This window comes from Triturus cristatus, chromosome 5_2, assembly GCF_964204655.1.
Source record: "Triturus cristatus chromosome 5_2, aTriCri1.1, whole genome shotgun sequence".
Lineage (NCBI taxonomy): Eukaryota > Metazoa > Chordata > Amphibia > Caudata > Salamandridae > Triturus > Triturus cristatus.
In genome coordinates, this window is record NC_140588.1 from 701,566,216 (window position 1) to 701,592,165 (window position 25,950).

At 43.3% G+C, this 25,950-nt stretch overlaps 1 protein-coding gene across 1 annotated transcript in view; it reads left to right on the top strand.

The window, feature by feature from the left end:
• The first annotated feature begins 3,441 nt into the window (after window positions 1-3,441).
• SRPX2 (sushi repeat containing protein X-linked 2) overlaps window positions 3,442-25,950 on the top strand; it is a 424,745-nt gene continuing 402,236 nt past the window's right edge. Inside the window, exon 1 of the mRNA XM_085607790.1 lies at window positions 3,442-3,589. The gene's annotated coding sequence lies outside the window, so the exon portion shown is untranslated. The remainder of the gene's footprint in view (window positions 3,590-25,950) is intronic.

Below are 25,950 nucleotides of genomic sequence, written 5' to 3' on the forward strand. Positions count from 1 at the left end.
ATAGGAGTGGCAGGTCCATGGAACATAGTGGGCAAAAAGGATGGAGCAGGGGCATGCACAAAGACATCGGAGGGCAGGGGGAAGGAGAATAGGGGCAGCAAGCTAAGCACAGAGGCTAAGCAGGAGGTCAATGATGAGCCATAGAATTGGGCAATGGAGGGCAGGAGGAGGGGACTGGTACATCATGCTAAATGGAGGGCAGTGGCAGCACATCAGACCATGCATGGCAGGAGGGAGGAGGCTAGTCCATGGATTCAGACAACAGAGGATAGGGAGGAGGTGGATGGGGCAGCAAGCTAACTGTTCAGAGAAGGTGGGTATTAGGAACTTTATTGTTTTTAAAATGTGTGTCTGTGCGAACTACTTAAAATATGAACAAGTATGCAGCATAATCTCACTTTTATTCAGGAAGAAGAGGACGTTTGTGACTGTGACTCCGGGCTCACTTGGCAGAAACACCCCCTGACCCTCCACCCCCATCGCAAAACGTAATGCCCGTGAAAAGGGTAGGTGGATGCAGTGTTATATAGAACATAGTCCTGAGAGCACGATTGAAAATGAAAACTAGATGTAGTATATGGTATAAACTATGCACCAAAAAGTGTGATATAAGATGAACCGGGCCGTGAAATATAATATGCAATACATTGTGCGCAATGACAGATTAATTGGAGAGTGCGAGATAGCACAGGCACTAGCGCGTGCTATACGATATGCGCCTTGGAGTGTAATATGCACAGGGCAGTGTTGTGTAACATAACTAGTCTCTAAAGTTCTAATATAAAATATGTGCTGGGGAGTGTAACATTGCATATGCACTGTGACAAAGATATGGATCCCAGATTGTAATATGTATGGCATAGCGCTGTGCGTTATAACATACACATCGAGGAAGGCACGTTAGATGGGGCAATATAACCCGTGTGAAGGCAAGTGTGGCATGACATATTCACGGGGTGGTGTTACAGTGCACATGGGCTAGAGAGTGTCATAGCATACGCACAAGCTGGTGGAATACAACACAGAGGTGTGAGGCAATCGGCGGGCACTGGTGGTTGTAACACAGCATTGGGCTCAGCCAGGACCATGCTGTGACTCTCAAGTGAGGTTCGTCTCCTTTCCAGAGAGTAAAATAAAAAGTATTACACATCCGGCGGTGGACGTGTTTTTTATTAACCGTGAGGGGGGTTTCTTGCATAGTTTGGTCGAATTTTTATTGAATCCCCTTTGAATGGCTTGGTGTGCGTGTATATTAAATGTGCCCGTCAATAGCTACCCATGTTTGTATAAATAAACGACAAGGGTGTCTACTTGGAGAGTACCCACCGGCGGGGGCGCCGGGATTAGACACGGTAGGGCGTTAGACACGTCAGAGCTTCACTAGCGGTGTAAATACATTCCATGTGGATTCATTCTATGCGTAGTCGCCTTTTAATGAATATCACGCAAATCGTCATGGTGATAGGTACATACGGTTTGTCCAGCATGTCCTAGGTGTTTCTATAAATATATATATTTTTAAACTAATAAAAAACAAAGGCCGGCCACGGGGGATGGGGTCCCCGGAGCCATAAGTGGCCTGAGGAGGGGGGCAACGCAGCCCCCTCCTAAAGAATTTAAATAAAAAAAAGGCCATGACACGTGGGTTGGGGTCCCCGGGGCCGATTAAGGCCTTGGGAGGGCCAAATTTCTTTTTTTCAACAAAAAAAATTAGGGTGCAGGCCCTGGGGGATGGGGTCCCCAGGGCCAGTAAATTAGAAAAAGAAGGGGGGCCACAAAGCCCTCCTTCTTAAAAAAATAAAATAAATAAAAGACCGGCATCGCGCTAGAGGCCACGGCCCCTCCTTGCAGCACTCTGCAAACGCGCCCCCTGGCCAGTTGTAAGTTGGGGAATGAATTCCCCTTCAATACTGAGGGTCCCTGAGGGCCAACTAGCCCAACAAGTATCTCCAGTGTGCGCCAGGGAGCTGCGTTGCAGACAGGTGTTCTGAGGCCACGCCCCTTTTTACACCTCTATGCAACGCAGCTCTGTGGCGCTTACTGGAGGTACCTAGTGGGCTAGTTTGACCCTAGGGACCCTTAGGATTCAAGGGGACTTAATCTCTCAACTTAGAACGGCCACAGGGCGCGTTTACACAGTGGTGAAGGGAGGGGACGGGGCCTGAGGTGACGTGTGCAAACACGCCCTGTGGCGCGTTTTAAGTTGGGGAAATAATTCCCTTTCAATCCTGAGGGACCCTGGGGGCCAACTAGCCCACCAGGTGCTTCCAGTAAGTGCCACTGCTCTGCGTTGCAGAGAGGTGGTGCAGGCCGTGCCCCTTTTTACACCTCTCTGCAATGGCGCTTACTGGACGTACCTAGTGGGCTATTTTGCCTCTAGGGATCCTCAGGATTCAAGGGGACTTAATCTCCCAACTTAAAAAACGGCCACAGGGCATGTTTACACAGTGGGGAAGGAAGGGGACGGGGCATGAGGTGACGTGTGCAAACACGCCCTATGGCGCGTTTTAAGTAGGGGAAATAATTCCCCTTCAATCCTGAGGGCCCCTGGGGGCTAACTAGCCCACCAGGTGCTTCCAGTAAACTGATGAGTTTGTAAAATGTTTGCCCCCTCGGTAGATCGCTATACGCGGGTGCTGAGGCATTGTTTGTCCAGTTGCTATGTGTAGAGAGTTCCCCCTCCCCTATTATGGCTATGAAGTTTTTCCCAGATCGAAAACTAGATTATTGCCACTTATCAATTTATATGTGACTCGTCTTCATTCTTTCTTTGCAGGCATCAGGATTTTGCTGCAGTTTTGCAATTTGTGACAGAAGGACCATTTAACTTGCTCTAATTATTGGTGCCTATAATAGGCCGTATGCGTCACCTGGTAGGAGAGTGAACCACTGTGGGATGGGTAGCAGAGGGGTGACGCCAATCTACTCCTGAACCCCAGACATTACCTGAACTGTGTCCCTCCCTTCACAGGTATGAGCTGTGTCAGACACACGGGACGGACCATGCTGCATCTTTTCAAAAGGGGTGGCAAATTGCAATTATGCACTTTATTTGACAACCAAACAAGATACAAATTGTATTGTGCTCACGCATAGACACAGCTCCATCCAAACCTGCTTTTAAATGAATCAGTCTTGTGCTCTGACTGTAATTTAGAAATTTTAGCAGTGCTGAGTCATGAAACCATCCTTCCTTTATGCGGCGTAAGGGTTTCCAGAAAGAACTTTGGCACCGAAAGTCCTCCCCGTGTTATCCCTGCTTATAATTTCAGCGGGGGGTTTCTCTGCCTCCAGTTTGAGACACCGCGTCCCACGTGTGGCTGAAGCCGGCAGGTTGTGCGGTTGGACGCCTCTTACACAGAGGCCGAGAAGGGGTTTTGGCGCCTCTCTGCAAACCGCCCTCCCCGGCGGCCCCACTCTGGGAAAGAGCTCTCCGCGGTTGTCTGGTTTCTGACGGAATTTAGGACGACGGGTCGGAAACCTGCGCAGCTTCAGCGGCCTCTCTGACAGGATAGGGGGCCCGCAGCAGGCTGCTCCGAACCAGGCCGGAGAGAGAGAGTGCCACGGAGGGAGCTACACCGACAGACAGGTAAGGACGTCTAAGCTGGAAAGTCGTTGATGTAAGTCTGAACCCCGAGGTTGTGAGCGATTGGCCTCTGTACAAAGAAATACAGCCATTTTTTTAATCTTGCACTTTAACTGGTGTCTATTACGCGAGCAGACCACACAGTCCTGTGTTGATTTTTTTTAATTTGAATCGTGGGACCTGCAGTCTCGCATTTATAATGAAAGGTATAGAGTCTATAGGCTAAAAGCATACAACCATGACTGGGCAAACTATTTTTTCCTGACTTGGAACAACTTTGGATCACTCCTCGAGGGTTATATTTTAATGGCCGTTCTGCGTCTTGCACACAAAGAAAGATAACGGAAAATAATTCTTAGTGTCCATTTATTGTGCACTTTATGTCTCGTGAGAACCCAAGCTCGTAACACAAATGTTTGGAGTTACTGCCCCTTGCATATCCAGACGCAGAGCTACTCAACCAAGATGATATATTTTTTAATTGGATCGGAAAAAATATCTGTAACGCTGAAAACTCTGGATACACCACTTCAAGAGCAAGTTACGTGTTTTAGAACTTTGAGGGAAATTGACTCGGCGGCGAAGCAAAATAAATCCGGATGTCTGTACTGGCGGGGATGGAGTAGGCGGACGGAGGGACGGGGCAGGCGCTCCAGGGGACCAGAAATTATTGTGGCTGCGGAGGAGGATTTCAGAATCAGAGCATTTCTGTGCGGAGCGGGGGGAGCGAGAAACGGCCAATGCAAGTAGGGCGGGATTTTTGAATACTAAAATAGAATGCTTTGTCAGCGGAGCGTCTCAACAGGGCTCATTTTGGTCTGAAACATTTACGGGAAGCAAGGCGGCGCGTGCCATTCTTTAATATACCCGCAGAATATATGTACGGCTCATGGTGCGCGGTTCTGGTGTTGATCTCGGCGGGAACGACTGCTTCTGGGAATGGACTAAGATGGAAAGATGTGTGAACAAGCATACTTGAACAGTTCACGCACTGTATCACCAGAGCGCCACTGATGATGAGACACAGACGCATGACTAATTGGAAAAGCAGGCGCTGGGATTCGAAGCATAGAGCTGTCGAGCCTGCTTCACATACATAGCTGCCCGGATAGTCTTCAAGTGCAGCGTTCATGTTTAGTGATTTACATAAAATGCTAAAAGTAATCACAATGGCTTTGCTCAGGGTCACACAACTGGTCACATAAGAAACATAGGATCAGAACGCTGGTTTCCTGCACTCAAACAATTTAGCCAGTATACCACATCCCTTTCCTAACTGCAGATGTCCAACCCAAATGACAGTTTGCGCTTCTCGGTCTCCGCAAGGCAGTATCATGTTTCATCCCAGATGTGCTGGTCTCTATAGAGAAAATGATAAAGCACATATGTTAGACACATGACAAACGCACTTGTCTTAATCAATACCAGTAAGGGTCTTGCTAGCTGCAACACTTAATCAAGCCGTTAGAAAGTATTTGGTCGAAGGGTGATAACTCAAGTCACCGATCTGTGCTAGTTTAACCAGTTTAGGGGGTCACTTTATTATTTCGTTTCAATCTGCTGCAAAAATGATGACCTTGGTTGGAGCCGATTTGTGTATGATCTGCTTAGTTTAGTTTGCTTACTTTATTACTCTTAGCCCTACACATTCTTGATATGTTTCTTAGATGTAAGGTGGAACCCACCTCTTGATAGGAAGACCCATGCATTCTACATATCCTTCTTCCCCCCTGACTCTTCCACTTCGGATAGAGACCTTTGGCTTCCCAGCGGGTATCAGAATGATATCCAAGCTCCTGATCAGATACAAAGCCCCATCATCCTGGAAGGGTGGGCAGGCACAGGGACAGTGACTTGGAAGACTATAGATTATCCATCAGCAATGTAGGCGTTCCTCGACGTGATAATCAAACATTGTTTGGATATATTTGTATTTTTTTGTATAATTGCTGGCTGTGCTTTCTTGCATTATTTGTTATTGATTTCTGACGAGTACTAGAAGGTCCCAAAGCCACACTTTAGGTCACAACAAGCAAAAACACGACCACTACATGTATTTTTTCGGGGTCCTTTCAAATGGGAATTATCCATACATTGGGGATCCTATTGCCCAATTATGAACTGTGCATATCGAGGACCAGTGAATTGCAAGAAAATTGTAAAGGGTGGCCTCACATACCACCTTGGGCGTCATGCTTTCAAGACTGGACACCCTCACTCGCCAGAGAATCCTCTTGTGACGAGTGGGCTCCCTCTGTTTTCAGGTAGTACTTCTGGAAAGGAGTGAGGACCAGGTTCCAGTGTTAAGGGATACAAACCCTAAATGCCTTCCCCAGGGACTGTCTCTTTTTAATAGGCATCATGTGGGCCAGCAAGGCCACCAGTCTGCCAACCCAACTTCTGTTCTACTGCTACAATGACCCACAAAACGCTTTGGTTTGAAGATAGAGGCAAATGCCCCACCAGCGGGAGGCAGGATTGAGCATTCACTCCTGCGTTGATGATCCATCAAGTTCGATCTCTCTTGCTGTGAGCCTTTTTGTCCTCCTGCCTCAAGCATCCTCCTCATCAACCAAGGCAAGAGGCACATGCCTTCTCTGCAGTGGAACTTGAAATTCCAGTGGGCTCAGCATCAACGCAGCTTTCTGACACCATCCAAGTGTTGGTGGAGACTGCCCAAGCTCTGTAGTGGTGGCTGATTAACTGCAATTTTTCCAGCTGCAGGCCCCTCTTGCTTCCCCTCCCAGTGATGACAGACATGCCACTGATGTATTGGGGCGGTCACCAGGGGAGTGGTGATCTGATAACTCTAGTTTCACTGTGGCAAGAATGTCTCTCCCTTAAGCTAACACTGGTTTACACTATTACACTTAATACGTGCTAACTCTAGTGTGAGAGTAGTTCGAAATATGGTTCAACGAATCATTTTAATAGTAATTAAAAACCCAATGTAATGGTCAATTCTGATTTAATATTACTATTTTAGGAACGACAGTATAATAGAGTTGTCATTTTCCTGCCTAAGGCAAAACAACCTTTTTGCCAGTGCGCAGTATCACATGACTGCTGATGACTCCCCCAGTGCGATATGTGGATTTCTCACAGACAGTGGACAAAGGGCTGGTTAGTGGGGAGGTGTTTTTCTTCTTTGAGCAGGATGGCCTGAGGCTGTGTTCAACCCCTTCCTGAGCATTATAGTGTCCCTACCCTGCCAGTGGCAGATGTTGCTCACATCTGGGCCTGCCTACATGTGTCTTCATAGCCAGCTTGGTTCCCAGTGGGAGGGGGAGCTGCCCAGCTGACTTTGAATCACCACAAGAGAGGGTTTGCCCATTAGCATAGTTACACCTGTGTTTGGGCACAGGGAGCTATGACCAGAGGAAGAAAGATTCTACCATGTTGGATTTAGGTAGAAAGGGGCATTGTGGGATAGTTTATAGTAAAATACACAAGAAGTGTTGCAAATGTGGGTAGGGTCATCCTTGGTGATTTCTACTTTGTTGGCTAGGAAGTGGCCCCCATTCACAGGCTGGCACTGGACATCCCCAGTATACTCCTCAGAAGATATCTTGACTTGTGGAAGAACAGAAGAAGATTGGACCTGCTGTCTGTGACCTGAGAAGATCCTTGAAGACTGGATTTGCTGTTCCTCTTGTACCCAGGAAAAAGCAGTGGACTCCAAGGTCATAAAGCTGACTTCCTATTTGGCCTACAGGGACACAACAAGTTCAAAAATACCCTTTCCTGCATTCCCAGCTGATCAGTTCCAACTGGACCTACCTAGGACCGTGCTGTTGGCCTCTGCTGGAGTGAGTCTTTACCCGCAAGTGTGTCACCAAGGTCCTGGACCCTTGGCTGGTGTCAAAGTGTACTCTTCCTAAAGTTTCCCAAACCCTAGGACTTAGAAACTTTTGTCAATGTAATGCACTGAGAACTGAAGCAATCTGGACCAACCTGCTAACCATATACGAAAAATGTGCTTCACCGCTGGACCACAGATTCAGATTGCACCTGCTATGTTCTTCTCCACAGCAGCAAATCCAGTTCAGCTAGAGCTTGCGTATACACCTTTTTCGACTTCAGTCTGCAGCCTTGCCCCTTTGTCAGAATATGAGCTTCAAAAAAGTGACCGAGTTCAAAGGTAGAAGTCTCCACCGGGTGAAGGTGCAAAAAAGTATCTGGTCCACTAGGCACCTTCTCTGGGTGTGAAATTAAAATTTCTCCCGCTCAGAGCTTTCCCGTCAAATGTCAAAGGCTTCACCAAGACATCGCGCAATGGCTATCGGACGATGTGGAGTCCTCATCAGCGACAGCTTGCTGCTTTACACAACTGAGGATTTTTGACTTCCATTCCAGAGAATAAGTCCAAAGGTGAAACTTTTCACTGGTACAAATCTGTTCCCTGTATACGACCCACACTTCATCTCTGTTGGCCTTCAATCTTACCCAGGGCCCAGTCAAGAGCAAGCAGATTGCCATGTTGGGGCTTAACACTTTTTGGTACTTTTCTGAGCTTTGAACTTTAAAAATGCATAACTCCCACTTCTACTTATTGCATTTTTGTCATTTGGTTTATTAAAATGTACTCTTTTGCAATAAGTTGGTTTGGTATTTTTCTTGTGTTGCATTTTCACTTGCCCTAAATTGGTTTGGTATTTTTCGGGTGTTGTTTTCACTTTATTACTGTTTGAGTACTGCATACATACTTTACACCTTGTCTCTTTGTTAAGCCTGACAGCTGTCTGCCAATCTAGCAGAGCGTTAAGCAAAGGTTTATTTAGTGACTTTTGTAGTTCACACTGACAAGGATTGTGGTTATTATTTGAGGTGGGTTCTCACCCCCTCAAATAATACTGCAATTCCTTACAAGATGCCTTTAGAATGCCACTTTAAGATGTTTTAAATAAGCTGAGATCACTTTGACACAGTATGCCCAGTATAGAGGAGATGACATGTACATTTACTTGAATTGCAAGTAGTGTAGATGCAATTAAATGTTCTTCACAAGGAGGTTGGCTGAGGTGTAGATGAAGCTGGTGAGTCCAAAAGTGGTGACCAGCCCTTTTAAGTATTTTAACACCAAAGTGATGCATTTTTAGGGCAAGCTGTTGAATGACATAAACCAGCCAGCATAATGTACTGTATACAGTACAAGGTGGAAGTGGATCAGAGAAGGTTATAAGGTGTACAGGTGTAACGTTTCAAACGTTTTGAGGCGGTTGAAGGTAGTCGTAATGCAGCAGATTCAAGAGCAGACTGGTAAAATATTTCATTTTGCTTAGGGCACATTCTCCAGTCATGGTATTGATAGAGTGGAAGGCTAGGACTGGTGGATTTTACATATTTTGATAATGTTGTGTCAGATGATGGTGACTTTCATTGTAATAAACTGCAATGTTTCCTTGTCAAAATGAAACTTGAGGATGCAGGTAGAGGGGAAGAGAGGATGGATTCTGGAGCTAATGAGCCCAGATATGATTTTCAGTTGCTTCCCCTTTGAAATTAATGATTTAACTGCATATAGCAGCAGTCTTGGATATATATGCTTATGATCCCTATAAACACAGATTACAGTAATGATTTTAAGCATTTCGAACCATAAGGGACATCCGTTGTTAAACTGTATCACATTCTTTTAATTTTAATGGGCCGGTTCTTCCAATTTAACGCTGGTCAATAGACCTTGATAGTAGCCTAAGTGTAAAAGTGGTTAGCAACAAATTTGAATCTTAAGGTACAGTGTTACCATTAGAGTCAGTAACTTGAAGTTAACATGTTTACCACAGACTCAAAGCCAAAAAAATATAAATCAATCTCAAGAATATACAGTAAAAGTACAAGATTATCAAAGCAAGACCAAAGCAACTTACAATATTGATTCTCAACAGCAAAGAACATATAAGGATTTCTGTTGCAGCTATGCAAAAAATATGAAAAAGGATTTGATGACTAGAAAGTTTCGATCCTTCTCCCCATGCATGGTAACGATTTGCAACATCTACGGAACCCTACACTAAACTATGGATAGGGGAGACCCTATTAAATCAAGGAATCAAGAAAGGTGTTAACATCAGAACTTCTGTAGAAGTTCTATAGGCAAGGAGTCACGTATAGCATAAAGCTACACAATCAGAGAGGACAAGAGAGGTCTGTACCTCTCCAAGTCTAAAGGGAATCTGACCAAACCCAAGATCGGTTCACTAAAACTTAAAATGCACAAAGAACATTCGAGAAATATGTCCGCATACACATCACAGTACGTTTCCAGTTCCCAAGAAAGAACTTGGTGCCTTGATCGCTACTCTCATATTCCAGTTTCCTCTTCCAAGGCATCCATGGATTCCTCCCTTCGTCTGATAGTTTCAACTGGTAAAATTCAATTTGTTTTTCAGTAAAAATATTTAACCTTGCCGGTTCTTACTCGCCTCACTATCTCTGAAAAACAATGTGCTTTTTACTAACTAATGAATATCTTTGATCTGCACTTGCAGAGGAGAAAAACATGCAGGAAAACAGCTTTCACATTAGTATTAAGTGTCTCGACTGTTTTCTTTAAGTGTATATTAATTCTACAACCTACATATAACCAGATAAATGATACTGTACTCTTTTTGTTTAAATCTGTTTATTGGCATTTCTTATTTTCTCGTACAATACCAAAAATGTAATGACATCATAAGATTATTACTTGGAAAGTTGCATTACAATAACACTAATGGCCTTGATGAGACATTGTGGTTTAAAATGCATTTATGTTCTGAACATGATGGATCACGCATTTAAACTATGGATGTGGGATACAACAAAATGAGGGCAAAGTAACCAAATCAGGGATTGAATGTTCGCCTGAGACCTGTTGCCCGGTGTGTTGACGAGGGAGATCCCTGCCAGCTCTGAATGCTGATACACAGTTTGATGCCGGGGCCTAGACCATGCTAATGGGGGTCTGCTCTTCCTGGGCCTCTCTATGTGTACTCTCAGAGCCTAAGTGTTGGCTTGGCTGGTGCCGTGCTCTCTCCTGAGCTTCCTCCGCAGTTGCCTCTAGGCCCTGTAGGTCTGATACTATAGTCACCTAGTCAATAGCCAGCAGAAACTTGGGAAATCCCAGCAGATCTTCTCTACACAAGGCCACTCCCTCCGCCCTAGCCAGGTTGAGCAGTGATCGGCGCCAGGCTATCGTGTGGGAGGCTATCGGGGATTTCCTTCTCTTGGTGATTAAGCGTTTTGCTGTGACTAGGCCCAAGTCGAGAAAACGGGAGGTTGCCCTGTTTTTTTTTATTCCCACTAAAGAGATGTGATATCTATGCCTCCCAGCGAAAGGGATGTCGCGTCTTGTGCAATTAGCCAGTGTAGCTGCTACGTTAGTCCAGTTTTCACCTAGAGCAGGGCAATACCATAACATGTGTAGTATGTCTGAGTCCTGTAAGCAGGATCTGGGGTAGGCTGCATCGGTTCGCTGAAAATACTTATTAATCTGGATTGGGGGTGAGGTATGCCCGGTGCAGTATGAAAAATTGAATCTGCTTGAAACGCTGATTGCGTGGGACATACGTCGGACCTTCCAAAGCCGCTGTCCACTCCTTGTCTGTGAATGGGTGCCCCAGATCCTCCTCCCAATGTTGTCATGGGGGATAAGGTCGATTGCTGTGTGTTGGCGAAGTGACGACGCAAACTAATGAGCCCTCGTCTCCCATCACATGTAGATATTGAATTGTATAGTGTGTGGGTGGTTCCGTGGTAAGATTGACCCATTTGGATGACAGGAAGGCTATGAGTTCACAATGTAGTAGGAATTGTCCAGGGTGCATATTCTCCTCAGACATAAGCTCTGGGTACGGGATGAGGGAGCTATCTAAATAAAGGTCCCCAGTGTCATGAATGCCCACCATGTCCCAACTCCACAGTTCGGCTTCCGTGGTGTACGCGTTAGCTTGTGGCGTTCCCAGCATGGGGATGACGGGGGCGTACGGCGTGGTGTCTCTAGTGAGAAAGAGGCATCTGAGGTAGTATTTGTATGCTATGGTGAGTAATATGATATTGTACTCTTATATGGGGCACAGTAGCTAATACATATATCATTAATCCATAAACGACAACTGGTTACAATTTATAAAGAAAGCATTGAACACATATATGATTAATTCTCACCAATCCCTGGCGAATGCACTGCATTAAATGCATTTTAGTACACCACCTTACAATTTTCAGTTCGGGCTGGACTATTCCCATGAGGAACAGGGTCGAGACTGATTTACATATGGCTGGGTCTAAACTGGGGTGGCATGGTGAGCAAAATAACAATGGATTTAACCTAGATCTCTTGACTGGGGGTGAATCCTGATTTATTCAGGATTCCGTCTATCATTTGTTTGTGTAACACTTTTCACCGTAAGTGGGATGGGTATGCCCAGACTTGGGTCCCTTGCTCACTGTGCAACTAGATTCAAGTTAGCCTGGTTAATGAGGGGTAATACCCTGAAACCGGTCTCAGGATGCTTGTTTCTGGTCCAGTGAGGATCTGGGTTGGCAGTTCAGGCTGGACTGTTTCCTTTAGGAACAAAGTCAAGACTGATTTGCATATGGCTGGGTCTAAACTGGGGTGGCATGGTGAGCAAAAGAACAATGGATTTAACCCAGATCTCATGACTGGTGGTGAATGCATGATTTATTCAGCACTCCGTCCATCATTTGCTTGAGTAGCACTTTTCACCCTATGCCCAGACGGGGTTCCCTTGCTCACTGGATTCCAGCTGGCTGGGCTGATGAGGGGTAATACCCCGAAACCGGTCTCAGGATGCTTGTTTCTGGTCCAGTGAGGATCTGGGTTGGCAGTTCGGGCTGGGCTGTTTCCTTTAGGAACAAAGGCAAGACTGATTTGCATATGGCTGGGTCTAAACTGGGGTGGCATGGTGAGCAAAAGAACAATGGATTTAACCCTGATCTCTTGACTTGGGGTGAATGCATGATTTATTCAGCGTTCCGTCCATCATTTGTTTGTGTAACACTAGTACTCTTATATCGGGCACAGTAACTAATACATATATAATTAATCCAAAAACGACAACTGGTTACAATTTATAAAGAAAACATTGAACACATATATGATTACTTCTCACAAATCCCTGGCAAATGCACTGCATTAAATGCATCTTAGCACACAACCTTACAATCTAAACCTATAGAAGATTAATATCAGCAACCTAGATGTTTCTCAAAAGGAAAAAAAACATTAATATGCAAACATATGTATGCCAAAAACACATTATAAATGCACCTTCTATACCTTTAGTGCACCATATCTCATTAATATTATTGGATCACACGAGTACATAAGGCCAAAGGTAAGTGTATATATGGCATAGCCTAATGTAAAAGGATGTAGCCAAAATTATGGTACTCCACTACTTTAAAAAACCTAGAGTATAATCAATGTTCTGCCTTACTGGAGGTCTGCATGAATACACTAGCTACCACGTAGAGACTAACACGCAGTGAAGAGTGTACAGTCATGAGGCATCTATCTGTTTGTGAGTTATCCAAATGAAATTAATCTAGCAATACAATCAAGCACTGCGAAATCTCTGTGATAATTCATGACTATAGCAATTGTTTTTTAAGGCTGTCAGATCCAACCAGATCTAAAATCACAAAAGACTTATTAGAGGGGTATGAATAGAGTTTCCATCTAATGACAGGCACTCCAGTGTTAGACCCATTCTCTGGCGCCAATGGGACTGTGAGTAACTACGCTCTCTTGCAACAAGAATTGCAGTCGTCTGAGGAACCACAAGTGGCAGGTAGTACTGCAAGCTCAACAAATACATACATCCATGTTAGACTTTGACTTTCAGTGGGTAGAGATTCAAACAGCCAAGCCTTAATCTTGAAAGTTTTTTGTTTGGGTAGTGTGATAAATTTAGTTACCACTTAAATTTTTTTGATTAAACCAATTTTTTATTGATTTTCATCTTAGCACTACAGAAGCAAATTACAAACAAACTGGTCTGTGTTACACGTCCAGGGGCAAGAATCTTATAGTGATAACTGCGCATTAATGACAGCATAGTAAATTCGACTGCAGTAGTATGTCGAAAGTATAAACTGATAGACAAACAAATGGAACTTTTAGATCATGACAGTTACAATTCTGGATAAAATCACTGAAACCCCCCCCCCCAATACATTTGTCTCCCCTTCAAGTGTCCCTCACCCAGGTGTGCACCCTCCTATACCTGGGGCTGAGCTGTACTCTCGCCGGGTACCAACTCCTTTCACTACATTCCTATCCTTTGTGTAGGGCTCAGTACCGGGAGACAGAAACAGGGTAATTGCCAGGCACGTATACATTAAGTAGCAACTAGTAATCAGTATATGTTTCCCTTCAGTCAGGGAGATCCTCAAACTCTTGCAGCTTGTGAAGCAGTGTGTCCCAGTCTGTAGCAATGGGGACCCTGAGCAACCCTCGAGTCTCCTCGCTGCCGAGCGCCACAGACTCAGCCTTATCCTATTTAAGTATCGCTGTGCACCAATGCTTCAGTCCCAGTAGTGTGTTAGCTTTCCAATGCATAGCAATGGACCTGTAGACTATAAGCAGTGCCAGGTCTATGAATCAGTTTGTTGCGTTCCCTACCTTGCTACGTTGGAACAGGTCCAGGACTCTCCATGGTGAAAAGACCCTTATGCCCCGTGATGCCAGTCAGTGCATGCGTAACCTCCTCCCATAGTGTCATGGTCACGGGGCAGTCCTAGAACATGTGAGCTATGCCAGCCCCTAGCGCCCCGCACTGAGTAGCTACCACATAAATAAAGTAGAACAATTCTATTGTCCAGGCAGTTTTATGAATTTATATAAAAAAAGAATACTTTATTTTTGTTAAGTTTATTTCCTTAGTAAGAAGAAGGTTTGAATAATACTGTGTTCTGTACAAGTGTAAGTTGGATTTGTCAGGTTAGGTGTGTACTAACACTGATATGTTCTATCAGGCTTATGCATTTAATACAACAGGGCTTAACTATGTACTTTTGTGATGGGAAATGGTGCAAATGCAATATCTGGTTCTGAGAGTGATTTTTCAGACAGCAGTCTTACTTTGGCTTGGTATATGCATATGATGTCATAAAGTGGATTCAAGACCACCTGGTTTTGACACGTGATAGGCGATATGATGTTATGTCCATAAGGGCTTATATCCTTTCCTATCATTGTACATATGATATTGTGTTTTTTTTTCTTTCTTTCTTCCCTTCAATATAGCCACATCCCCCAAATCTTATCCATTCAATGTGTCTGCCATTTCCTATGAATACCCAGTTGTTTTTGCTCTAAAGCAGCTTCTCTCACCGCGCTGGGGTTTGGTAGCTTCCAGACAGCCACTGAGGTGCTGGCTTCTCTCGCCCAGCCACCCCGCAGTGAGAAACTTCTTATTCGCTCTTTTTTAGAACCACATCTCATGCTCAATCTGGTCAGACGGGCCTCACTTTGAAACCACCTCCTGCAGGGCAACTGGTTATTTTATAGGTCTGCGCTAACCATATTTTTCTATGCAGGAGGCTTAAGATCACATCAGTGCCTATGCTATCATTGATCCTTTCCAGCTAACATTACACAATCTAGCTTCAGTGAACGATTGTTACATGTAATTTTGTACTTATGGTATCCTTATAACTTTGCAGAAGAGTATGTTTTTCAGATTCCGTCAACTCAGCTGCCCACTATTGGTGAGTTTTGTCAGCCAAATAAAGTTTTATTTCATTTGCTATGCGCATACATATTTCCAAACCTTATTCTTCTTACTCACCAGATATACTGGAGCCCTTCAGTAACTACCCCCACAGTGTGCTTCACTTCACAGTTGCCAATTTTCCCTCTTCCTCACCCTTTCAAGAAGGCAGAACCCCTTCCAGTCCGTTTAAGAGGAAGTGAAAGATGGTGCCCATTTGCGTCGGGCCTCAAGCTGGGTCAGCTTCGGTGTGACACTTTGGTATTCTTCCATGATGATCGCAATCCTTTCAGAACTTGTGGCATTAGATGAGTGGTGGAGAATTTTGCCCTGCCTGATTTAACACCGGACATTCACTCTTCCCGGCTACTCAAAGGGGTAAATCTATTACGGGTGTAGGACCTATATTTGCCAGATGTTCTAGACATGTTTTTGTTTTACAGGACAGTTGAGTAGTTTCCTGTGTTTAGTGTTTAGATGCCACTCACAGATAAGATATGCGGTTACCTCCAACATAACTGAGTGTACAACAGCAGCTATTTTCCTGAGCCCTAAAATATATTTTGTATTCCTAGAAAGGAAACACCAATGTTTTTCTCCCATTGTTATGTCCTATCTCTGGGCAGGTGTTGAGGAGATTTTTTAAGGTGAACTCTGATTTGCGTTTCTCGGTCAGCTGATATGCTGAAACATTAACAGTTATGCCCAGCCTAACTATCGACTCAAAATCAAAGCTGTCCCCAAGCATCTGGAAGGAACCAGTCACCAGGAGGTGCATCTTTCCTTTAGGTGAGGTACATTTTAATGGAATCCAACTATCAAGAGGTGCACTGTCACTGGTTTCCTTTGGGGGATAGGATCGCAAACCTTTCCAAAGTTCTGGCATCAGATGGGTGGTGGAGGAGTTTTGCCCTCCCTGATTAAACACAGGAGTTTCACTCTTACTGGATAATCTGTGAGTAAGTCTATTACGAGTGGGGGACCTAGTATTTCCCTGCTAATCCACTCAAGTCTTTGTTTTACAGGACAGTTGATTAGTCTTCCATGTTTTGTGTTTAGATGCCAAACACAGATGGCATATGCGGGTTACGGCCAGTGTAGTCGAGTGTACTTTGTAAGTTGTTTATGTTTTGGTATGATGGGCCCACATGGTATGATTTTACTTTCCCTCACTTGCAAAGGGCCTTGTGCCCAGATGACCTACACTGATGACATGGGTGCAGCCAATGCAGTCGAGGTCATTTTGTATTTCTTTCACTTCTTTCTGCGATGGGCTTTCTAAGGAGGCTTTATACTTTCCCTCACACGTGGGGGGAACCGTGTTTTGGGGCAACGATATGTTGAATGACAGCCCCTTCTGGCCATTACTTGGATGAACGTGGTTTTGGGCACATCAGTATATCCTGCACGGGTCTAGACCTACCCCGGGTTGTTTTTTCCAATTCCCTCCATTTTTGGTGATGCCATTCAGTTGAGTCTTTTCCAATTCTTCTATTACTATGAACCTTTGTTGTTTCTCTTAATTTTTGTGTTTGTTTCCCCATCAGTTGCTTAACTGAGTGTTTGTTTTTCCCCTCTTTCATATTATCTCCTTCAGATGGTGAATAAAAAAGTTCACATTCTCACCATAGGTCCTTGTTTTGTCCTGATGAAGCCCTTATAAAAAAATTCAGGAGGCTGAAATTCGTTGACAATATTTTGAAGCCCACTCGATGTATAGCGATGAACTAATTGTAGAGGCACATGCAGGGAATAGAAGACAATAGGCTTCTGACTACAACAACAAATGTGACACACCCTGCAACCAAACAGCTAGGTACTCCCAGAGGGGCTTCTATATTTGGATATGCCACTGATCAGGCATGTAGGCGCTACTGTTCCTCACTCTCTCTCTCTGAGTGAATTAAAAGTATAGAAAGGTGGCAATCACGCCTGTAGGGTACAAATAAATGGTCTGTACTGCAGGAATATCCAACGAATCGCTAATCATGTCACAACATTGTCGTGGGGATGGTAATCAGCGATGAATAAAGAAGGACTGGTTCAGTGGGACACCCCACTGTCCAAAATAGTGTATCAGTAATCCTGTTGATGAACAAAAACCAGAACATTTATACCCTCATTATGAGTAGGCTCTTAATACCAATTTCTGTGGAAAAAGGAGTTTCTTCCCAAATACGTATTATGACGTATGGAGTAATATCACGTGTTATTACAGCTTTAGTGTCTGGAAATAAATCTTCCAGGTCAAACCTGGAATAATTTATCACTAAAAAAGGTCCAGAATTATGGAATACCCTGGATAAATCAGAGCATTAACGCTGATTTGCACATTATTCCTCATACCATAGAGGTGCCATGATGAATAATGTGTGATCCCCAGTAATTCTGCATTCCAGAATGATAAATACCCTAGTATTGGTAATGTTAGGTGTGGAAATAGTGTTACCCAATTACTGTTGCAGTCATATTGTGGGCTAGAGACCTCTACATGATTCTCCTGCACAGGAAAATATACCTGGTTGACCAGAGTGATGGGATGAGGAGCAGGGTGTCACCAGATGATCACATCTCACCATGAAGTTTCGTTCATACAGCTGGGCTGATGCAAATGAATGAATGATGAGTTTCATTTGGGAGAATTGTAATTGTATTGTATTGTAATTGCATTTACATAGCACTTACTACCCCATACAAGTCTTCAAAGTGCTTTTTGATGAGTAGCACGCTACTCCGGAACCCAAAAAGGATTAGTGGTGGGTTAGTATAGTAAAATTTGAGTTAATTTGAGCAATGGACATGTGACTCTGTTAATTGGATTGAAAAGGATAATGGGGGGATGGAAGAGGGAAGAGTCTAGAAAGTGTTTATTGGGAGATCGTAGTAGTAGGATGAGGTTTTGATGAGTATACGGAGAGATTGAGGAGGGAATGATCTCTAGAAATAGATTAGGGAGATCATAGTAGTAAAATGAGTTTTGGGATGAGGTCAAAGGAGGGATAGATGAGGAAAGAATTTAGATGAGTTGTTTGGGAGATCGTAGTAATAAAATGAGCTTTAGGGTTATCCAAAGAGTGAAATCCCCAGAGGCATTCATATTCTGCGTCCATGACTCACATGATCTGCAATCTGAAAATTTCTGGCTCATCATAGTTTATTCTTTTTTTGGCTGGTTGGAGACCAGGATGCTTTACACGATCCTCCTCTTCACAGCACCCCATGGTCATTTAGATAGACTGTGGGTATGTGACTCACTCCCAGTAATTCTGCTGTGCTTCCCAAAAATGTCAGAAGCACAGCAGGAGTTGAAGATGGCAGTAGCAGCAAAGACAGGGAACTGGATCTGTGAATTATTATGCCAGAGACAAATTCATGAACAAAGGTCAGTAGACATCATTGTTGGACTCACGCTTAGCCCTCATGGTAGCAGGCCAGAAATGGAGCCAAACATATCCTTTACCACAGTGGCATGTATACTGGATGCTTGAGAGTGGGCATTTAAGTCAGTTTTAGATACATTTAACACTGTTTCTATCTTGATCTTCCACTTGTTGAGCAAGCTTCTGTCATTTGCCATTCACTCTTCCCCTCAGGGGAGTTTAACTGGTTGCTTCACCGGTGAGATATTGATGGGGATGTGGTTGTTCAGTCTGCGGATGTTTGGCACTCCGTTGGTAGACATTAATACATGACACCTTATACCCTGTACTTTTATACTTTTGTACTTTTATACTAAATATACTGAGCCAGCTTGTGGGGCAGGGTATTGAAAACTGGGAAAATACATTTTGTAAACATGTGGTTGAATCCCAAAAATAAAGAACCAATTTGTGGAATGACAACTTTTTTTCATGATCTAAAGCTGATAACGAACATAAATGCTATTAAAATGAATTAGCAATACTCCAAATAGTGCCATGGTTGTTGATTTACAATGAAACTGGTGTTACAGCGTGATGGGATTTGCACCGTGCAAATCGGTGGTGTATACTCAAGTACAAGCTGCACTTGAGCAGATGCACCTTTGATCACAGTCTGAGGTTTAACATCAACAAATCGACAATATATCAATAACAGTGAGGCACATTAGGCCCATTAGGCCCCAAAGAATGAGAGAGAGTAGTATATCTGCCAACCATGAAGGTTCATTAACAACTTAGTAAAGCTACAAACTCAAATTATTCAATTAGTCATAAAGTGATGATCGTCATTTAAATGCATTGATCCGTACAATTCAAATATAGCAAATGGAAAGAGAAATGCTAAGAGTCATCATTGAGCGAAATAGATCAAATTCGGTTTCCCATGATGGGAAAATCACCTAAAGGAAATCTGGAATATTTGTGAGATGAGTAAAGCAGAAGGTGTCAACAAGTAAAGCCTCTAAAAGACAGAATCAAATGAAGACTCAGTCGGGTAAGTGAGAATGGATTTGCTCAGGAGTCTGACTCTTTGAGCAGGAGCATCTAGCCTCTAGAGAGTATAAAGGGTCATCTGAATCTAACTATCTTAGCAAAGCAAAATTAAAACATAAAAATTCTTGACAAGATACAACTCTCCCCTCAGTTGTCAGGGAGAGAGGACCAATCAAAATCACACATTTTACGATAAAACATTTGCAGTCTTCTTCCCAGACATAACACAATGGAAGGTTTCAGCTGCACAACCTTCAATGGATATCTCGCAGCAGTATGATACCTCGCGATCAGCTTGTCCCAGGCGTGAAAATTCACTATTCACTCTCTATGGAACACATTTGAGTAAACAATACTCACAGAAACTAAAACATTGTAACAATCTGATTAACTCAAACTGATTCAGCTTGAATCCTAAAATGAGATAAAGAACACAGCAGTCAATAATGCATTTTTATGTTCGCATGAGTCATTTGCATTGAGACTTACATTAACTATGACTAACATAACGTGAACTTATATTAATTATGATAAGTCTTAACATGAAAATCACTCTTGATATATGTGTATCTGATGTGCAGATTAATATATATGTTTAGCAAATAAAAAATAATGACAGATCGTGATCAACCCCTCTGATCACTCGAAGAGCCATCACACAATACATTCATAAATCCCCTGTGACTGATTTTCAAGTGCCAGTTATTGACTTCTGCTGTTTACGTGTAGACTTCTCTAGATCCCTCAATTTATTACACAGATGGCTCTGCATCTGCTCAGGCTTCACTTCTTCTCTCTTTTGTTTCCTCCCATTTCCATTTGTCATCGATTCTCCTCCCTTACTTCTTGATCCATTTGTTCCAGTCATCATTCCAATCCACCTTATACAACGAAATGAGCATATAGCTAAAATAATAATGATCAATATGGGGGGGGGGGGTCAAAATATTCCCTAATAGTCCATTCCCAATGCCAATATGCCAACTACCAACTGCAGAACATCTTTTCCCAATTGCCTACCAGGCACCTGTTGCTTCCAGCTCCTTCAATTCTTTAGAAATGTCAGAAACAGTAGTAATACACTTGCTAATCTCACTACTCTTGAAAGGCACAGTACAGCACTGCTGGATGCTTAACATGTGGCAGACTCCACCCTAAGATGTTTAAGGTAAGTTCTAAACTCATAGCAGATAATGCAACAGCAGTGTTGGTTGCAAGACAGTCAACCAATTTTGATAGCAGGTCATTCCAAACTATTCCTACAAAAGGCATCTTATTGCCGAAGTTGTCACCAACTATTTCTGGTCACACATGCTTGTGTCTTCCATGAAACACTATTCCCTTATTATCTATATTATCTACATGGTCACCTCAGGAAACACTAAAGCTAAGTAACAGCTACCTATCCAATTTTCAAGATGTTGAAAATAAGCATTCTTCCCGCACACATAATAAGCTCCAGGAATAACAGGAACTTTTCCACTGAATGGTTGCCCTTCCAGAACTTGAAATCTATGAGTGCATTCACTCCATTCCATCATCTGAGGTTTGCTAATCTTTTTCCCTCATAAAACAAAGCTGTGCTTGTGTTGCCAATCTAAAATCAACTTTGGGTGTATCCCAACAAACTTTAGTTTTCTTCTTCTTTTTCCCACTCACCCTTCGTTCCTCTCTTTGCTTTTAGCTCGATTTCTTCTCTTCTGTTTTTCAAGTCTTCAATAAAATATTTCGCTGGTTTAGTCATCTTACGTGTCATATTTGTTTATGTGCACAGGGAACATCAGTCTTTGTTGGAGACCTAAAGAAATGCCATACTGTATCCATATATCTAGTGCTGTAATAAGGGTTCAAATGTCCATTCAGAGGCACCTCTTCAAAAACGTAATCAAAGTTTGAAAAATAATATTCAGACCAAATCTGATGATAAAGAAGACTAAGTATATACTACATGACAAAAAGTAAGTGAGAGGTAAATTATGGTAAGTTCCTCCATATGTGGTAGATGCAGATAGGTATGTGCAAATATAGCAATTGTGCACGCACATGACCCAAGAATATTCATGCACAGGTTAAAGGAAACATTATTACAAAAAGTCCCTTCAGAACTGCCTCTATGTAAAATGTTCGTCTCAAACCTACATTGCTCTACTAGGTGAGTAGAATCAGGTTTAGCTATAATCGAAGCATGCTCAACAGGAGAATTCACTAATATGCCAATCATGAAAATAACTACAGCAATTGTCACTACAGTTAATATCTCTGTACATTTGTTTGGTGAATTACACACTATAGTTTCTCTGTATTCAGACATCAATGAATGCAAAAGCAAATTCTATTTAGCATTCTACTTGTGCAAATCGTCAAAACGCAGATTAGTTGGAAGGTGAATATATATATGTTCAATTATCTTCATAAGTTTCAGCACGTTTTCGGTTTGTTTGTAACCGTCTTGGATCCAATCAGTTAAAAAATAAGGAAAATCAAACAATCTTTACTGTGGTAGCCCTATTTACTGAGGTTTTTCAAGCACTTTCAGTTGATCCCCAATTTCATGTGTTCTTAAGTCAGGGTTACTCTCAGCAAAGTATGTCCGTTCAGGAGATGAGTGCCTTCAAGTAGGCACCTGCATGCTCTTTGATCTGCTGACCTCAGGCTGTTCATTCCGACTTTCACATTCCTCACTTGTCTCTGTTTTTTTGTTGACTCTCTAGTATGCGCTCCTCTCACAGAACAGCTCCTAGTCACTCACCCTTCCTAGATCACTTTACGCTTTTTGGTCCCCTGCCCCTCACTCTACTGCTCGGCCCTTCTTCCGTCTCAGAGTAATTGTTCACAGTCTCTTCAGCTTGGTTCACTGTGGCTACACTTGGCCCATTCACCACAGCCTCAGTAAGGTTTCTGGTTGACTTTTAGACACTTAGGCACACTCTTCTCAACCTTCGGGGTGCTCTGGAGTATGACGTTGCAAATCACTGACTGTGGTCATCACATCTTCACCAACTTGTTTCAATCTTCTGGTGTGGGAAGCATGTACCCAGTTCAGAAGGCCACCACATTTCACAACAGTGTTCATCACAAGGATAACTTGAAAGGGGCCACACTAGCGGGGCTAAAAACAACTTTTCCTGATGTGATTCTTCACCAAGACCCAATCTCCTGGACTTAAATAATGGTATTGTTCTTACCTAGGAAGGGGAGTCCCCGCCTCAGCCTAATGAGAGACAGATGTACCACATCAGTCTGTCCCTTGCTATACCAAGGAACCACATAATTTGTAAGATTCACCAGCACAGCTGTAAGCACAGCAGGAAGTCTCCTGGCTCTCCCTATAAGGATCTCTCTTGGGAGGTAGTCCTGTCTGCCGATCAGGAGTGCTTCGATGACACATCAAAACCAAGGGAAAGGCATCAGGTCGCTTGAGAGACATGGACACACATTTTTTGGGAAGTCGGAACTTCAACTTCACGCTTATATTTTCAACAATATCAGATGAATTAGACCTGTAACTTCAATGAAACCTCTGATCCACCTGCTGGGCTACATACAGCGTTCGTATCACTTTATTCTTGAAGAGAGTCCCATGATCCGACTCCAGAGAAACTGGCCAGCTGAAACGAGGGACCAATTTCTTTAATAACAGCTTGGCTACACGAAGGCTGTCATTCCTCTCAATTGGGCACACTTCCACCCAACATGAAAAGTTGTACACTACACTAAGATGTAGCAGAACCCATTGCATACATTTATTCAAGTTTCATGAGATTGAAAGGACCACCTTAACTCTCATATCATTCATTGTGACCACAGTTCTCCTGCCCGCATCCAACTGCTGGCAGGTGACACTTCAGTGACACAAATTCTCAACAATGACACGGAGGTCATGAAACCCCTCTGGGACCACAACTGTCCAAACATATGTACCACTCCAAACCCATATTGGATATCAGTGTAGATGGTGACTCTCAAATGGTCAGAGAGACAACAGGCTCTTGTAATAGTGATCAGCCACTTGTGTGGAGGTGACATTGCACAAATAGGGGGCTTCCACTACACCTTCTAAAGTGCACACAACAAAGGCTGCTTTTAGAACTTCTCATCCATCTCTTAAGCAAGAGCCATCTACAAACAACATAGAATCAGGCTTATACAGAGGGATGTCTTAAATGTCAGGTCTTGGCTTGGTACATAATTCTGTAACGTTAGGACAGTCATAGTCAACCCCATCGTCATTTTCATCAGTCACAGGAAAAAGAACAGTAAAGCACAGTTGAGAAAGGTTCACCTCTTCAGAGTGATGTTCTCCTTGGCAAGGATCACCTGCTCATAACGGGTCAGCCTACTGTTTTTCATGTGTTGAGTTTTGAGTGTTCAGTGAATAAGATCTCAACAGAATGGGTACCAAAACCGTAAGGGGTAATCCCATAACTATCCCCTCACAATACTGAATGTGAGGTCTGTGTTAATACAGATAAGGTGCACCCTTCCTGCTCACTGCAGTACAAAACAAAATATTTATTATAATTGGGCATTCCTAGAGCTGGGTCAAGGCAGAGATTTCCTCTCAACTTGCGGAAGGCATTCATGCATTTGTTGTCCCAGGGTTGGGGATCAGACACATCTTTGTGTGTGAGCCTCTGTAGAAGCTTTGCCTTGAGGGATAAGTTGCGAATCCACTGACGACAGTAGACCACCATTCCCAGAAACATCTTGACTTCCCTTTGCATTGTGGAAGGGTCCATTTTCAAGGTGGCAGAGATTCTCTCCGGAGGAACTTTCCTAGCTCCTTTCTCAATATGGTGTCCCAGATACTAGACTTCCTTCTGGCAATATTGCAGTTTGGTGGGGAACACTTTATGTCCTAATTGAGCTAAATGGTTCAACAGGGCTATGGTGTCTTTTCTGCATGCATCTTACGTTGTCGATGCCACCAATAGGTTGCCGATATTTTGAACCAGGACTAGGTTGCACGGCAACTGCACGGTCTCTAGATTCTTTTTCAGTACCTGATAGAAGATTGACTTGCTTTCCATATATACCTGTGGGACTGAACACCATGCCTGAACTTTATTTTGCAGTCTGAATGCAAAGAGGAAGTGGCTGTCCTCAAGCAAACCAATGGAAACGAATGGTTAGCAAAGGTTGATGGCTGTGAACCACTTAGCATTGTAGGGTATTTGGAAGAGTATCAAGGCAGAATTCGGTACGATGGGACAACATTTGGCAATAATATCATTGACCTTTATCAAGGTACTGCATGATTCTTCCATTTTTATTTGGCATCTGCAAACCCATTATAAGTGAATTGCAGGGACTCCCTAGTATCTCTTTGAAGATTACCTTCGTAATTCCAGCCGCTGTGTCTGGTGAGAGGTTGTACTGGGACTTTTAGGGATACTCTGCGTCTGACTTTATTGCTATTCTTACAGGCTCAACATCTTTGATAAAACCAATATATTTGTCAGAGTCCTTTTTAATTGGGGGGTAAATATTCCTTTGTCAAAACTGGGAATAGTCCAATGGCAGACTTCTGTGCACTCAGTTTAAAATCTACATCCTCATTCTGTGCATGAAGCTCAACACCATCCGGTGTGCAATAGATCACACAATTTAACTTGCAAAGTAGATCCTTGCCCACTAGATTGACTGGACTCAAGTCACATATCACAAACTGATGATTCTCTTAAATGGGACCTCTCTTTACAGGGACTTTACGTGAATTAGAATTCACAATCTTCTTATTGGAAATGCCTACAACTTGGACTTATTTTCCAGATAGGGATAGGTTTGAGACCCCTACAGTTCTTACAGTAGAGCTTGCAGCACCAGGATCGATTAGAAACAGTATGGGGTGGCCATTCAGCTCTCCATCCACAAATGGGCGACTCTGGGCTACCTCAAAGACTGGGCCAAGCATGCAATCTTCCTCCCCTATTAGGCACTATTATTGTGATTGGTCAGACCTGGTTCTGTGAAAGTGTCATAGACCAGGAACTGTTGGAAACTGTCAGGGCTCATGAAAGTGGGTTGTTGAACTCTGGGGTTTGGGTTCGCTTTAAACCTCGGACCATTCAGAATTTGCTGCATCAACGGGGTTCATGGCATATTAGCATTTTAAGGTCTTCGCATTTGCATATTTTGCATCAGCATTGCATTCATGTTTGACAACTGACCATCAGTTTGCATCTGATTAGTATTCAGCCTACATTCCTTCTTCCAGTGGACCAACTTG